The sequence below is a fragment of the Pelobates fuscus genome, chromosome 2 (genome assembly GCF_036172605.1).
Source record: "Pelobates fuscus isolate aPelFus1 chromosome 2, aPelFus1.pri, whole genome shotgun sequence".
NCBI lineage: Eukaryota > Metazoa > Chordata > Amphibia > Anura > Pelobatidae > Pelobates > Pelobates fuscus.
The window spans coordinates 6,440,571-6,457,123 of NC_086318.1; the positions used below are offsets into that span (position 1 = coordinate 6,440,571).

The window sequence follows — 16,553 nt, forward strand, 5'->3', positions numbered from 1 at the left end:
GATGTTATCCGATACTCGGTGTAATGATTATCCGGTATTCTATGAGATATTATCCTGCACTCAGTGCAATGATTATCCGGTATTCTGTGAGATGTTATCCGATACTCGGTGTAATGATTATCCGGTATTCTGTGAGATATTATCCTGCACTCAGTGCAATGATTATCCGGTATTCTGTGAGATATTATCCTGTACTCAGTGCAATGATTATCCGGTATTCTGTGAGATGTTATCCGATACTCGGTGTAATGATTATCCGGTATTCTGTGAGATATTATCCTGCACTCAGTGCAATGATTATCCGGTATTCTGTGAGATATTATCCTGTACTCAGTGCAATGATTATCCGGTATTCTGTGAGATGTTATCCGATACTCGGTGTAATGATTATCCGGTATTCTGTGAGATATTATCCTGCACTCAGTGCAATGATTATCCGGTATTCTGTGAGATGTTATCCGGCACTCAGTGCAATGATTATCCGGTATTCTGTGAGATATTATCCTGTACTCGGTGCAATGATTTCCGGTATTCTGTGAGATATCCTGCACTCGGTGTAATGATTATCCGGTATTCTGTGAGATATTATCCTGCACTCAGTGTAATGATTATCCGGTATTCTGTGAGATATTATCCTGCACTCAGTACAATGATTATCCGGTATTCTGTGAGATATTATCCTGCACTCGGTGTAATGATTATCCGGTATTCTGTGAGATATTATCCTGCACTCGGTGCAATGATTATCCGGTATTCTGTGAGATATTATCCTGCACTCGGTGCAATGATTATCCGGTATTCTGTGAGATATTATCCTGCACTCGGTGTAATGATTATCCGGTATTCTGTGAGATATTATCCTGCACTCGGTGTAATGATTATCCGGTATTCTGTGAGATATTATCCTGCACTCAGTGCAATGATTATCCGGTATTCTGTGAGATATTATCCTGCGCTCGGGGTAATGATTATCCGGTATTCTGTGTGATGTTATCCTGCACTCAGTGCAATGATTATCCGGTATTCTGTGAGATGTTATCCAATACTCGGTGTAATGATTATCCGGTATTCTGTGAGATATTATCCTGCACTCGGTGTAATGATTATTCGGTATTCTGTGAGATATTATCCTGCACTCGGTGTAATGATTATCCGGTATTCTGTGTGATGTTATCCTGCACTCAGTGCAATGATTATCCGGTATTCTGTGTGATGTTATCCAATACTCGGTGTAATGATTATCCGGTATTCTGTGAGATATTATCCTGCACTCAGTGCAATGATTATCCGGTATTCTGTGAGATATTATCCTGCACTCGGTGTAATGATTATCCGGTATTCTGTGTGATGTTATCCTGCACTCAGTGCAATGATTATCCGGTATTCTGTGAGATATTATCCTGCACTCAGTGCAATGATTATCCGGTATTCTGTGAGATGTTATCCGATACTCGGTGTAATGATTATCCGGTATTCTGTGAGATATTATCCTGCACTCAGTGCAATGATTATCCGGTATTCTGTGAGATATTATCCTGTACTCAGTGCAATGATTATCCGGTATTCTGTGAGATGTTATCCGATACTCGGTGTAATGATTATCCGGTATTCTGTGAGATATTATCCTGCACTCAGTGCAATGATTATCCGGTATTCTGTGAGATATTATCCTGTACTCAGTGCAATGATTATCCGGTATTCTGTGAGATGTTATCCGATACTCGGTGTAATGATTATCCGGTATTCTGTGAGATATTATCCTGCACTCAGTGCAATGATTATCCGGTATTCTGTGAGATGTTATCCGGCACTCAGTGCAATGATTATCCGGTATTCTGTGAGATATTATCCTGTACTCGGTGCAATGATTTCCGGTATTCTGTGAGATATCCTGCACTCGGTGTAATGATTATCCGGTATTCTGTGAGATATTATCCTGCACTCAGTGTAATGATTATCCGGTATTCTGTGAGATATTATCCTGCACTCAGTACAATGATTATCCGGTATTCTGTGAGATATTATCCTGCACTCGGTGTAATGATTATCCGGTATTCTGTGAGATATTATCCTGCACTCGGTGCAATGATTATCCGGTATTCTGTGAGATATTATCCTGCACTCGGTGCAATGATTATCCGGTATTCTGTGAGATATTATCCTGCACTCGGTGTAATGATTATCCGGTATTCTGTGAGATATTATCCTGCACTCGGTGTAATGATTATCCGGTATTCTGTGAGATATTATCCTGCACTCAGTGCAATGATTATCCGGTATTCTGTGAGATATTATCCTGCGCTCGGGGTAATGATTATCCGGTATTCTGTGTGATGTTATCCTGCACTCAGTGCAATGATTATCCGGTATTCTGTGAGATGTTATCCAATACTCGGTGTAATGATTATCCGGTATTCTGTGAGATATTATCCTGCACTCGGTGTAATGATTATTCGGTATTCTGTGAGATATTATCCTGCACTCGGTGTAATGATTATCCGGTATTCTGTGTGATGTTATCCTGCACTCAGTGCAATGATTATCCGGTATTCTGTGTGATGTTATCCAATACTCGGTGTAATGATTATCCGGTATTCTGTGAGATATTATCCTGCACTCAGTGCAATGATTATCCGGTATTCTGTGAGATATTATCCTGCACTCGGTGTAATGATTATCCGGTATTCTGTGTGATGTTATCCTGCACTCAGTGCAATGATTATCCGGTATTCTGTGAGATATTATCCTGCACTCGGTGCAATGATTATCCGGTATTCTGTGAGATATTATCCTGCACTCGGTGCAATGATTATCCGGTATTCTGTGAGATATTATCCTGCACTCGGTGTAATGATTATCCGGTATTCTGTGAGATATTATCCTGCACTCGGTGTAATGATTATCCGGTATTCTGTGAGATATTATCCTGTACTCAGTACAATGATTATCCGGTATTCTGTGAGATATTATCCTGCACTCAGTACAATGATTATCCGGTATTCTGTGAGATATTATCCTGCACTCAGTGCAATGATTATCCGGTATTCTGTGAGATGTTATCCGATACTCCGTGTAATGATTATCCGGTATTCTGTGAGATATTATCCTGCACTCGGTGTAATGATTATTCGGTATTCTGTGAGATATTATCCTGTACTCGGTGTAATGATTATCTGGTATTTTGTGAGATATTATCCTGCACTCGGTGTAATGATTATCCGGTATTCTGTGTGATGTTATCCTGCACTCAGTGCAATGATTATCCGGTATTCTGTGTGATGTTATCCAATACTCGGTGTAATGATTATCCGGTATTCTGTGAGATATTATCCTGCACTCAGTGCAATGATTATCCGGTATTCTGTGAGATATTTTCCTGCGCTCGGGGTAATGATTATCCGGTATTCTGTGTGATGTTATCCTGCACTCAGTGCAATGATTATCCGGTATTCTGTGAGATGTTATCCAATACTCGGTGTAATGATTATCCGGTATTCTGTGAGATATTATCCTGCACTCGGTGTAATGATTATCCGGTATTCTGTGAGATATTGTCCTGTACTCGGTGCAATGATTTCCGGTATTCTGTGAGATATTATCCTGCACTCGGTGTAATGATTTTCCGGTATTCTGTGTGATATGATCCGATACTCAGTGCAATGATATTCCGGTATTCTGTGTGATATTATCCTGTACTCGGTGCAATGATTATCCGGTATTCTGTGAGATATTATCCTGCACTCGGTGCAATGATTATCCGGTATTCTGTGAGATATTATCCTGCACTCAATGCAATGATTATCCGGTATTCTGTGAGATATTATCCTGCACTCAGTGCAATGATTATCCGGTATTCTGTGTGATATTATCCTGTACTCGGTGCAATGATTATCCGGTATTCTGTGAGATATTATCCTGCACTCGGTGCAATGATTATACGGTATTCTGTGAGATATTATCCTGCACTCAATGCAATGATTATCCGGTATTCTGTGAGATATTATCCTGCACTCGGTGTAATGATTATCCGGTATTCTGTGTGATATGATCCGATACTCAGTGCAATGATTATCCGGTATTCTGTGAGATATTATCCTGTACTCGGTGCAATGATTTACGGTATTCTGTGAGATGTTATCCTGCACTCGGTGTAATGATTATCCGGTATTCTGTGTGATATGATCCGATACTCAGTGCTATGATTATCCGGTATTCTGTGTGATATTATCCTGTACTCGGTGCAATGATTATCCGGTATTCTGTGAGATATTATCCTGCACTCGGTGCAATGATTATCCGGTATTCTGTGAGATATTATCCTGCACTCAATGCAATGATTATCCGGTATTCTGTGTGATATTATCCTGTACTAGGTGCAATGATTTACGGTATTCTGTGAGATATTATCCTGTACTCGGTGTAATGATTATCCGGTATTCTGTGAGATATTATCCTGCACTCGGTGTAATGATTATCCGGTATTCTGTGAGATATTATCCTGCACTCGGTGCAATGATTATCCGGTATTCTGTGAGATATTATCCTGCACTCAATGCAATGATTATCCGGTATTCTGTGTGATATGATCCGATACTCAGTGCAATGATTATCCGGTATTCTGTGAGATATTATCCTGTACTCGGTGCAATGATTTACGGTATTCTGTGAGATGTTATCCTGCACTCGGTGTAATGATTATCCGGTATTCTGTGTGATATGATCCGATACTCAGTGCAATGATTATCCGGTATTCTGTGTGATATTATCCTGTACTCGGTGCAATGATTATCCGGTATTCTGTGAGATATTATCCTGCACTCGGTGCAATGATTATCCGGTATTCTGTGAGATATTATCCTGCACTCAATGCAATGATTATCCGGTATTCTGTGAGATATTATCCTGCACTCAGTGCAATGATTATCCGGTATTCTGTGTGATATTATCCTGTACTCGGTGCAATGATTTACGGTATTCTGTGAGATATTATCCTGTACTCGGTGTAATGATTATCCGGTATTCTGTGAGTTATTATCCTGCACTTGGTGTAATGATTATCCGGTATTCTGTGAGATATTATCCTGCACTCGGTGCAATGATTATCCGGTATTCTGTGAGATATTATCCTGCACTCAATGCAATGATTATCCGGTATTCTGTGTGATATTATCCTGTACTCGGTGCAATGATTTACGGTATTCTGTGTGATATTATCCTGTACTCGGTGCAATGATTATACGGTATTCTGTGTGATATTATCCTGTACTCGGTGCAATGATTATCCGGTATTCTGTGTGATATTATCCTGTACTCGGTGCAATGATTATACGGTATTCTGTGTGATATTATCCTGTACTCGGTGCAATGATTATCCGGTATTCTGTGAGATATTATCCTGCACTCAATGCAATGATTTACGGTATTCTGTGAGATATTATCCTGCACTCAATGCAATGATTTACGGTATTCTGTGAGATATTATCCTGCACTCAATGCAATGATTATCCGGTATTCTGTGTGATATTATCCTGTACTCGGTGTAATGATTATCCGGTATTCTGTGAGATATTATCCTGCACTCAATGCAATGATTATCCGGTATTCTGTGAGATATTATCCTGCACTCAATGCAATGATTATCCGGTATTCTGTGAGATGTTATCCTGCACTCAATGCAATGATTATCCGGTATTCTGTGTGATGTTATCCTGCACTCGGTGTAATGATTATCCGGTATTCTGTGAGATATTATCCTGCACTCGGTGTAATGATTATCCGGTATTCTGTGAGATATTATCCTGCACTCGGTGTAATGATTATCCGGTATTCTGTGTGATGTTATCCTGTACTCGGTGCAATGATTATCCGGTATTCTGTGTGATGTTATCCTGCACTCGGTGTAATGATTATCCGGTATTCTGTGTGATGTTATCCTGCACTCGGTGTAATGATTATCCGGTATTCTGTGAGATATTATCCTGCACTCGGTGTAATGATTATCCGGTATTCTGTGTGATGTTATCCTGTACTCGGTGTAATGATTATCCGGTATTCTGTGAGATATTATCCTGCACTCGGTGTAATGATTATCCGGTATTCTGTGAGATATTATCCTGCACTCGGTGTAATGATTATCCGGTATTCTGTGAGATATTATCCTGCACTCGGTGTAATGATTATCCGGTATTCTGTGAGATATTATCCTGCACTCGGTGTAATGATTATCCGGTATTCTGTGAGATATTATCCTGCACTCGGTGTAATGATTATCCGGTATTCTGTGAGATATTATCCTGCACTCGGTGTAATGATTATCCGGTATTCTGTGAGATATTATCCTGCACTCGGTGTAATGATTATCCGGTATTCTGTGTGATGTTATCCTGCACTCGGTGTAATGATTATCCGGTATTCTGTGAGATATTATCCTGCACTCGGTGTAATGATTATCCGGTATTCTGTGTGATGTTATCCTGCACTCGGTGCAATGATTATCCGGTATTCCGTGTGATGTTATCCGATACTCGGTGTAATGATTTCCGGTATATTTGCAAAAATATAATAAGATGATTAATATATATTCTATAAATGTTATAATTATTAAATATTATATTATGTAAATTTTATATATTTAAGATGATCGATGATTATTTCGCCAATGCCTAGCGCTAGTAATGTAACGTATCCCCTGTTTGAAATCAGCCGCACAGATATGTGGCGATCTTTGCTGTGTCAGGTAGCTGAACACAAAGTTTGCTTAACAAATAAAATTGAGTAAAAGCGATTCCCAGATAGAATATTCCGAATTCGTCTGGGAGCTCGAACTCCAGGATGAAAGAATCGAACATAAAGCTTTGTTTTGTTAATCTCGACAGCCTGATAATTCCCAATTAATGAGCTCAGTGCCAAGATTGAGGCCCAGACTTGGTGTAAATGTAGGGACTTGTCATTTTTTCCACTCCAGTTTAGCAGAGATGAGAAGACTGGCCTGGAACTATGATTCCTTCATTCATGTCTAGTTATTGGGATTTACGACAAATAACCATTGTGGCGTTATTCAGATTGCAATGTTTCAGACAGGTGCATTTTAGCCTTAAAATATGAAACGCAAAGTAAACACATGAGTTGTTATAAAAGTGGCATACGCAGTAATCTCTGGGTTAACTCGTCATAAAAGACATCCTACAAGTATAACACTAAATGGCCCCAGGATGATATGGCCCCGCTGGGATCTAACCGGATTGGAAAATTCGCTTTACCAGGAATTGTGGGCAATTTACCAGGGAATCTCATATGTTGGCCAAAATCTCAGAATTGGGAACAAATCCAGCTGTAGTATTTTGTCCTGAAAGGGGCAGTTTGCTGCTAATTCTCCAGAATTCAAGTTTAGTACATAGTTGTGTTTAAGTCTGTTGAGTGAGGCTCCCCTCCTTCCTCATGGCACAGTTAACCCTATTGGTTGCCCATTTAGGAGCAGGCCTTTCTGGCTGTGTGGGGATGTGGCTGAGCCCCTGCTGCCCCCAGAGCAAAGGAGGGTGGGCTGATGGGCAGGGAGGGGTGGGAGGATAGGCAGGGAGGGGTGGGAGGAGGTCATGAGTTCAGGAGAGGCCTCTTGGCAGCCAACCAGCCCCAGCACTTCTAGTCTCACCCTCCAGCATGAAGAAGCTAAGGAAGACACCAGCAAGACCTGCTTCCAGGCCCAGGGGCCCCAAACTGGCACACAGGGGCCCCAGACCAACACAGGTGCAGTATCAGCATCCTTACTCCTACACTGCCCAGCCATGCAGCATCCTCACTCCTACACTGCCCAGCCATGCAGCATCCTCACTCCTACACTGCCCAGCCATGCAGCATCCTCACTCCTACAATGCCCAGCCATGCAGCATCCTCACTCCTACACTGCCCAGCCATGCAGCATCCTCACTCCTACACTGCCCAGCCATGCAGCATCCTCACTCCTACACTGCCCAGCCATGCAGCATCCTCACTCCTACACTGCCCAGCCATGCAGCATCCTCACTCCTACAATGCCCAGCCATGCAGCATCCTCACCCTTACAATGCCCAGCCATGCAGCATCCTCACCCTTACAATGCCCAGCCATGCAGCATCCTCACCCTTACAATGCCCAGCCATGCAGCATCCTCACTCCTACACTGCCCAGCCATGCTGCATCCTCACTCCTACAATGCCCAGCCATGCAGCATCCTCACTCCTACACTGCCCAGCCATGCAGCATCCTCACTCCTACACTGCCCAGCAATGCAGCATCCTCACTCCTACACTGCCCAGCCATGCAGCATCCTCACTCCTACACTGCCCAGCCATGCAGCATCCTCACTCCTACAATGCCCAGCCATGCAGCATCCTCACCCTTACAATGCCCAGCCATGCAGCATCCTCACCCTTACAATGCCCAGCCATGCAGCATCCTCACTCCTACACTGCCCAGCCATGCAGCATCCTCACTCCTACACTGCCCAGCCATGCAGCATCCTCACTCCTACAATGCCCAGCCATGCAGCATCCTCACTCCTACACTGCCCAGCCATGCAGCATCCTCACTCCTACACTGCCCAGCCATGCAGCATCCTCACCCTTACAATGCCCAGCCATGCAGCATCCTCACTCCTACACTGCCCAGCCATGCAGCATCCTCACCCTTACAATGCCCAGCCATGCAGCATCCTCACTCCTACACTGCCCAGCCATGCAGCATCCTCACTCCTACACTGCCCAGCCATGCAGCATCCTCACTCCTACAATGCCCAGCCATGCAGCATCCTCACCCTTACAATGCCCAGCCATGCAGCATCCTCACTCCTACAATGCCCAGCCATGCAGCATCCTCACCCTTACAATGCCCAGCCATGCAGAATCCTCACTCCTACACTGCCCAGCCATGCAGCATCCTCACTCCTACAATGCAATGCCCAGCCATGCAGCATCCTCACCCTTACAATGCCCAGCCATGCAGCATCCTCACTCCTACACTGCCCAGCCATGCAGCATCCTCACTCCTACACTGCCCAGCCATGCAGCATCCTCACCCTTTCAATGCCCAGCCATGCAGCATCCTCACTCCTACACTGCCCAGCCATGCAGCATCCTCACTCCTACACTGCCCAGCCATGCAGCATCCTCACTCCTACACTGCCCAGCCATGCAGAATCCTCACTCCTACACTGCCCAGCCATGCAGCATCCTCACTCCTACACTGCCCAGCCATGCAGCATCCTCACTCCTACACTGCCCAGCCATGCAGCATCCTCACTCCTACACTGCCCAGCCATGCAGCATCCTCACTCCTACAATGCCCAGCCATGCAGCATCCTCACTCCTACAATGCCCAGCCATGCAGCATCCTCACTCCTACACTGCCCAGCAATTCAGCATCCTCACTCCTACACTGCCCAGCCATGCAGCATCCTCACTCCTACAATGCCCAGCCATGCAGCATCCTCACTCCTACACTGCCCAGCAATGCAGCATCCTCACTCCTACACTGCCCAGCAATGCAGCATCCTCACTCCTACACTGCCCAGCAATGCAGCATCCTCACTCCTACACTGCCCAGCAATGCAGCATCCTCACTCCTACACTGCCCAGCCATGTAGCATGCTTACTCCTACAATGCCCAGCCATGCAGAATCCTCACTCCTACACTGCCCAGCCATGCAGCATCCTCACTCCTACACTGCCCAACCATGCAGCATTCTCACCCTTACACTGCCCAGCCATGCAGCATGCTCACCCTTACACTGCCCAGCCATGCAGCATCCTCACTCCTACACTGCCCAGCCATGCAGCATCCTCACTCCTACACTGCCCAGCCATGCAGCATCCTCACTCCTACACTGCCCAGCCATGCAGCATCCTCACTCCTACAATGCCCAGCCATGCAGCATCCTCACTCCTACACTGCCCAGCAATGCAGCATCCTCACTCCTACACTGCCCAGCAATGCAGCATCCTCACTCCTACACTGCCCAGCAATGCAGCATCCTCACTCCTACACTGCCCAGCAATGCAGCATCCTCACTCCTACACTGCCCAGCCATGTAGCATGCTTACTCCTACAATGCCCAGCCATGCAGAATCCTCACTCCTACACTGCCCAGCCATGCAGCATCCTCACTCCTACACTGCCCAACCATGCAGCATCCTCACCCTTACACTGCCCAGCCATGCAGCATGCTCACCCTTACACTGCCCAGCCATGCAGCATCCTCACTCCTACACTGCCCAGCCATGCAGCATCCTCACTCCTACACTGCCCAGCCATGCAGCATCCTCACTCCTACAATGCCCAGCCATGCAGCATCCTCGCCCCTACACTGCCCAGCCATGCAGCATCCTCACTCCTACACTGCCCAGCCATGCAGAATCTTCACCCTTACACTGCCCAGCCATGCAGCATCCTCACTCCTACACTGCCCAGCCATGCAGCATCCTCACCCTTACAATGCCCGGCCATGCAGCATCCTCACTCCTACACTGCCCAGCAATGCAGCATCCTCACTCCTACACTGCCCAGCAATGCAGCATCCTCACTCCTACACTGCCCAGCAATGCAGCATCCTCACTCCTACACTGCCCAGCAATGCAGCATCCTCACTCCTACACTGCCCAGCCATGTAGCATGCTTACTCCTACAATGCCCAGCCATGCAGAATCCTCACTCCTACACTGCCCAGCCATGCAGCATCCTCACTCCTACACTGCCCAACCATGCAGCATCCTCACCCTTACACTGCCCAGCCATGCAGCATGCTCACCCTTACACTGCCCAGCCATGCAGCATCCTCACTCCTACACTGCCCAGCCATGCAGCATCCTCACTCCTACACTGCCCAGCCATGCAGCATCCTCACTCCTACAATGCCCAGCCATGCAGCATCCTCGCCCCTACACTGCCCAGCCATGCAGCATCCTCACTCCTACACTGCCCAGCCATGCAGAATCTTCACCCTTACACTGCCCAGCCATGCAGCATCCTCACTCCTACACTGCCCAGCCATGCAGCATCCTCACCCTTACAATGCCCGGCCATGCAGCATCCTCACTCCTACACTTCCCAGCCATGCAGCAGCATCACTCCTAGGATTTTTCATTGAACAATGTAATTAAAGGGGCAGTGTAGCTGATGTAACCTTTACCCATATTCTACCCCTCTGTGGCTGCATGGATAACATGTTACCAATATCTGTATGGGAGAAACCCGCCTCCAGCGCTATCAGTCAATCATCGCCATGCAGATTAAAGGGACACTATAGGCACTGTAGCGGAGAGGTAGTATAATCCACAGGGTCTCCGCTGGTAGACAGGAAAAGCAGGTAATAATCCAAGTAGGCAGATACAGCAGACAATAATCCCGGTAGCGTTATAAGAATCCTTCCCTCCCAAGAACTAGACGACGCATAGGCTGGGAGTCAACTGAGCTTTTAATCACAGGTCACAGTATTTATGGGATTCCCCATGCAAGGGGTTTCCCTACTGACATTACAGGGATTGTACAGTAGGGGACTACATGGGGAACTGAGTAACATGGGCATTTCTCCCATCATGCACTGCTGCACAAGAGGGATACTCCCACTAGAATATACAGTTAAGTGGATTATCCCTCCGTGCAGCAGAACTGACAATTTACATTAAAACCCATAACTTTTACATTATTCGTTATATTTAAACGAATGGACGTTCGGTAGATAGCTGGGGTCTGAGCGCACATTTCGTGAAAGTACCGCTCAGATCCCAGCTGAAATAACCGAACGCCGCATGAAATAGACATTACACTTAAGTTCCTTCAAACTACCGATTTAACATAGGGGAACACAATACCGAAGGACCGGGGCTCCCGAACGGCTTGGAAGTCCAGCGGTATTCGTGCCGTCGAGTAGCCGATTTTAGTTCCAGGCGCTCGACGACCAAATACCGCTGGGCTAACAAAGGATCCAAGATGGCCGACCGCCGCGTGGTCAGTAGCCGAACGGCGGCCACCCTGAATCCTCTTAATTACCGATTGCAACAATATTGCAATCCTTAATGGGAGCCACACGACCTCCTGTGTGTGGTCTCCATTCGGTAGTTTGGTTGTTTCATGAACAGTGTTGAAATTCACTGTTGGTGAAACGATTTGCAGGAAGGCTGGTGGCTTTCATGCTGCCAGCATACGAACGCCATTGTTTGCAAGAACCATACTACATACACTTGGTTCTTAAAGGCATACATACACATTTGTAATACAATACAGTACAATATAGTTTAAAGTGGCTGGATTTGCCTCAATGCTCAATGAAGTGGTCTGGGTGCCAGGTCCCTCAAGGGCAGTGATGGCGAACCTTTTTGAGCCCGAGTGCCCAAACCGCAATACATGCCAACTTTTTTTTCCTTAAAGTGCCAACACGGCAATTAAACCTCAATACTGAGGTTTAAGTTCAGAAAAAACAACTCGTGATGTTGTCCGAACTAATTAACAACTTTTGTTTTAAAAGAACACAACAGCAGAGAGTTCAATAATACACATTTTTAATTATGATACTAATAAATATAAGCTTAATTTTATCTATTTATATCTCCAACAAATGCAATACATACACACAGAGACTGCTGAATACATACACACAGTCTGCTGAATATACACACACAAGACTGCTGAATACAGAGACTGCTGAATACACACACACACAGTCTGCTGAATACACATACAGACAGACTGCTGAGTACACACACACAGACTGCTGAATACATACACACAGACTGCTGAATACATACACACAGTCCGCTGAATACACACACATACAGTCCGCTGAGTACACACACACAGACTGCTGAATACACACACACACACAGACTGCTGAATACACACACACACACAGACTGCTGAATACACACACATACTGCATTGAGGGGTGTAGTTTAAGGGGCATTGAGGGGTGCTATGTGTGTCTGAGGGTTTCTGTGTGTGTGTGAGGGGTGCTGTGTGTGTGTATGAGGGGTTCTGTGTGTGTGTGTGAGGGGTGTGTATGAGGGGTGGTGTGTGTGTGTGGGGGGGGTGTGTGTAAGGGGTGGTGTGTGTGAGTGGGGTGGTGTGTGTATGAGGGGTGGTGTGTGTGTGAGACAGGGGTGCTGTGCTGTGTGGGGGGTAGGGCTGCTGTGCATGGGTAGGGGTGCTGTGCTGTGGGGAGTAGGGGTGCTATGTGTGTTGTGGGGGTGCTATGTGGGGGATAGGGCTGCTGTGTGTGGGGGTAGGGGTGCAGTGGGGCTGCTGTGGGGGGTAGAGGTGCTGTGTGGGGGGGTAGGAGTACTGTGTGTGTGGGGGGTAGGGGTATTCTGTGGGGGGGTAGGGGTGCTGTGTGGGGGGGTAGGAGTACTGTGTGTGGGGGGGTAGGAGTACTCTGTGGGGGGGTAGGGGTGCTGTGTGGGGGGGGGGGGTAGGGCTAAAGGTGTTTTAATATACTTTTGTTTTATTTTTTATTAAATCAGTCCCCCCCCTTCCTCCTTCTTACCTCTAATAAAGGAAGGGGGGGGGGACACGGTGATGGCAAGCAGTCTTCCGGGAGGCAGGGAGAGGGATCTGTGCAGCAGCTCCCCTGTCCTCCCGCGCGATGCTGTGTGGAGCGTTGCCATGGTAACGCGCGTCAACGCTCCACACAGCTTGCTCGCGGGAGGACAGGGGAGCTGCTGCAAAGATCCCTCCCCTGCCTCCCGACCCGGAAGCAGAGTAGGCGCCTGCCATTTCGGGCAGGCAGGTGCCTACTCTGCATTATTGGCGAACCTATGGCCGCGCGCGTGCCATAGGTTCGCCATCACTGCTCTAGGGTTAACCCTGCAGCTTTAAACATAGCTGTTTCAGAGAAACTGCTATGTTTACATTAGGGTTAATCCAGTCTCATTGACAGCCGATGACATCGTAAGGAGGAGGAGAGTCCCCGGCGCTGGAGAACGGTAAGGGTTTAACCCCTTCCTACCCCTAGAGCCCGGCGGGAGTGGGACCCTGAGAGTGCAGCCCATTGTAAAAAGCGCTCCTAGTACCATAACCACAAGCATTCATTGTAAAGGAGCTCTATGTACCATAACCACTACCATTCATTGTAAATGAGCTCTCTGTGTACCATAACCACTGCATCCCATTGTAAAGGAGCTCTCTAAGTCAGGGCTTGACAGATTTGCTTACTCTGTACTGGAGCTGTAATGGCTCAAAGTGCAGGCTGCATTCTAACCGCCATGGGGGAGATAGGGAGCAGACACACTCTGTACCGGAGCTGCAATGGCTCAAAGTGACGGCTGCATTCTAACTGCCATGGAGGCGATAGGGAGCAGACACACTCTGTACCGGAGCTGTAATGGCTCAAAGTGCCGGCTGCATTCTAACCGCCATGGGGGAGATAGGGAGCAGACACACTCTGTACCGGAGCTGTAATGGCTCAAAGTGCCGGCTGCATTCTAACCGCCATGGAGGCGATAGGGAGCAGACACACTCTGTACCGGAGCTGCAATGGCTCAAAGTGCCGGCTGCATTCTAACTGCCATGGAGGAGATAGAGAGCAGACACACTCTGTACCGGAGCTGCAATGGCTCAAATTGCAGGCTGCATTCTAACCGCCATGGAGGAGATAGGGAGCAGACACACTCTGTACCGGAGCTGTAATGGCTCAAAGTGCAGGCTGCATTCTAACCGCCATGGAGGAGATAGGGAGCAGACACACTCTGTACCGGAGCTGCAATGGCTCAAAGTGCCGGCTGCATTCTAACTGCCATGGAGGAGATAGAGAGCAGACACACTCTGTACCAGAGCTGCAATGGCTCAAAGTGCCGGCTGCATTCTAACTGCATGGAGGAGATAGGGAGCAGACACACTCTGTACCGGAGCTGTAATGGCTCAAAGTGCCGGCTGCATTCTAACCGCCATGGGGGAGATAGGGAGCAGACACACTCTGTACCGGAGCTGTAATGGCTCAAAGTGCCGGCTGCATTCTAACCGCCATGGAGGCGATAGGGAGCAGACACACTCTGTACCGGAGCTGCAATGGCTCAAAGTGCCGGCTGCATTCTAACTGCCATGGAGGAGATAGAGAGCAGACACACTCTGTACCGGAGCTGCAATGGCTCAAATTGCAGGCTGCATTCTAACCGCCATGGAGGAGATAGGGAGCAGACACACTCTGTACCGGAGCTGTAATGGCTCAAAGTGCAGGCTGCATTCTAACCGCCATGGAGGAGATAGGGAGCAGACACACTCTGTACCGGAGCTGCAATGGCTCAAAGTGCCGGCTGCATTCTAACTGCCATGGAGGAGATAGAGAGCAGACACACTCTGTACCAGAGCTGCAATGGCTCAAAGTGCCGGCTGCATTCTAACTGCATGGAGGAGATAGGGAGCAGACACACTCTGTACCGGAGCTGCAATGGCTCAAAGTGCAGGCTGCATTCTAACCGCCATGGAGGAGATAGGGAGCAGACACACTCTGTACCGGAGCTGTAATGGCTCAAAGTGCAGGCTGCATTCTAACCGCCATGGGGGAGATAGGGAGCAGACACACTCTGTACCGGAGCTGTAATGGCTCAAAGTGCAGGCTGCATTCTAACCGCCATGGGGGAGATAGGGAGCAGACACACTCTGTACCAGAGCTGCAATGACTCAAAGTGCAGGCTGCATTCTAACTGCCATGGGGGAGATAGGGAGCAGACACACTCTGTACCGGAGCTGTAATGGCTCAAAGTGCCGGCTGCATTCTAACCGCCATGGAGGAGATAGGGAGCAGACACACTCTGTACCGGAGCTGTAATGGCTCAAAGTGCAGGCTGCATTCTAACCGCCATGGAGGAGATAGGGAGCAGACACACTCTGTACCGGAGCTGTAATGGCTCAAAGTGCCGGCTGCATTCTAACCGCCATGGAGGAGATAGAGAGCAGACACACTCTGTACCGGGGCTGTAATGGCTCAAAGTGCAGGCTGCATTCTAACCGCCATGGAGGAGATAGGGAGCAGACACACTCTGTACCGGAGCTGTAATGGCTCAAAGTGCAGGCTGCATTCTAACCGCCATGGAGGAGATAGGGAGCAGACACACTCTGTACCGGAGCTGTAATGGCTCAAAGTGCCGGCTGCATTCTAACCGCCATGGAGGAGATAGGGAGCAGACACACTCTGTACCGGAGCTGCAATGGCTCAAAGTGCCGGCTGCATTCTAACCGCCATGGAGGAGATAGGGAGCAGACACACTCTGTACCGGAGCTGTAATGGCTCAAAGTGCAGGCTGCATTCTAACCGCCATGGGGGAGATAGAGAGCAGACACACTCTGTACCGGAGCTGTAATGGCTCAAAGTGCAGGCTGCATTCTAACCGCCATGGGGGAGATAGGGAGCAGACACACTCTGTACCAGAGCTGCAATGACTCAAAGTGCAGGCTGCATTCTAACTGCCATGGGGGAGATAGGGAGCAGACACACTCTGTACCGGAGCTGTAATGGCTCAAAGTGCCGGCTGCATTCTAACCGCCATGGAGGAGATAGGGAGCAGACACACTCTGTACCGGAGCTGTAATGGCTC

The 16,553-nt window shown here is 47.6% G+C and overlaps 1 protein-coding gene across 3 annotated transcripts in view; it reads left to right on the top strand.

The window, feature by feature from the left end:
- The window catches only part of LOC134586395 (DNA (cytosine-5)-methyltransferase 3A-like), a 405,098-nt gene that overhangs the window by 325,764 nt on the left and 62,781 nt on the right, over positions 1-16,553 (top strand). The window lies entirely within an intron of this gene.